We start from the raw sequence: 1657 nt of genomic DNA, 5'->3' as shown, positions 1-1657 counted from the left end.
TCCTGGGTTCAGGCAATTCTCCCGCCTCAGCCTCCTGAGTAGCTGGGATTACAGGCACGCGCCACCATGCCCAGCTAATTTTTTGTATTTTTAGTAGAGACGAGGTTTCACCATGTTGACCAGGATGGTCTCGATTTCTTGACCTCGTGATCCACCCGCCTCAGCCTCCCACAGTGCTGGGATTACAGGCTTGAGCCACCGTGCCTGGCCTATTTATTAATTTTTGAGACAGGGTTTCACAGTGTTGCCAAGGCTGCAGTGCTGCCATTACAGCTCACTGCAGCCTTGAACTCCCAAGCTGAAGCAATTCTCCCACTTCAGCCTCCCGAGTAGCTGGGACTGCAGGTCCACACCATTACACCCAGCTAATTTTAAAATTTTTTGTAGAGCTGGAGTCTCACTGTGTTGCCCAGGCTGATCTTAAACTCCTGGACTTAAGCAATCCTCCCACCTCAGCCTCCCAAAGTGCTGGGATTACAGGCATTAGCCATTGCTGCTGGCCTTTAAATCACTTTTTTTATTTTTATTTTTGAGACAAGACAGGGTCTTGCTTTGTCATCCAGGCTGGAGTGCAATTGCACAATCTCAGCTCACTGCAATCTCTGCCTCCTGGGTTCAAGTGATTCTCCTGCCTCAGCCACAGGAGGACGTGGGACTACAGGTGTGTGCCACCATGCCCGGCTAATCTTTGGATTTTTAGTAGAGGCAGGTTTTCACCATTGTTGGCCAGGCTGGTCTCAAACTCCTGACCTCAGGTGATCTACCCACCTCAGCCTCCCAAAGTGCTAGGATTATAGGCGTGAGCCACCACGCCAGGCTTAATTTTTGTATTTTTATTTATTTATTTATTTAGACAGAATCTTGCTCTGTCATCCAGGCTGGAGTGCAAATATGCAATCTCTGCTCACTGCAACCTCTGCCTCCCAGGTTCAAGGGATTCTCGTACCTCAGCCTCCTGAATAGCTGGGATCATAGGCATGCATCACCACACCAGGCTAATTTTTTTTTAAATACTTTTTTTGTAGAATTGGGATTTTGCCATGTTGCCCAGACTTGTCATGAACTCCTGGCCTCAAGTGATCCACCCACCTCAGCCTCCCAAAGTGCTGGGATTACAGGTGTGAGCCACTGAGCCTAGCCTATGTTTTTAATTTTTATTTTTTGCTGCTTTTCAAAGAACAGGGTGTGCCATAGACGGTGTGCCATGGGTTAGTCGGCTAAATTACTTTTTTCTTTTTTTTTTTTAAAAAAAGGAAAATTAGTCCATTTTCCAACCATCATGGGACTAATTAATTCCTGCAAGAATCATCAGTGGATGCTGCAGGTTACAGGCCAGAGTTTGAGAAGGAACAGGGTATTTACATAGTATCAAAGTATCTCTCCACAAAAGTGCTTTTTAGTTACAAAGTGAAAAACAGCATCTCCACAGTGGGGAAACATGGTGGATTCCACCTTAACCAAGGGATCAAAGTTAACAGGCCCAGTAAGGGTGAAATTGATATAATGTGTTTCCTGATATGATGCACCAAGAGAGATACAACATCACTTGTGTAATATTCCTGCTGGAAAAACATAATCCAACACAGTCTTGTGAAAACGTCTGATAAATTGAGGGAAATGCTACATAATTACTGGACTATAATTTTCAAAAATATCA

This window comes from Cebus imitator, unplaced genomic scaffold, assembly GCF_001604975.1.
Source record: "Cebus imitator isolate Cc_AM_T3 unplaced genomic scaffold, Cebus_imitator-1.0 Scaffold223, whole genome shotgun sequence".
In the NCBI taxonomy this organism is placed as follows: domain Eukaryota; kingdom Metazoa; phylum Chordata; class Mammalia; order Primates; family Cebidae; genus Cebus; species Cebus imitator.
Note: the sequence above shows the minus strand (reverse complement) of the source record.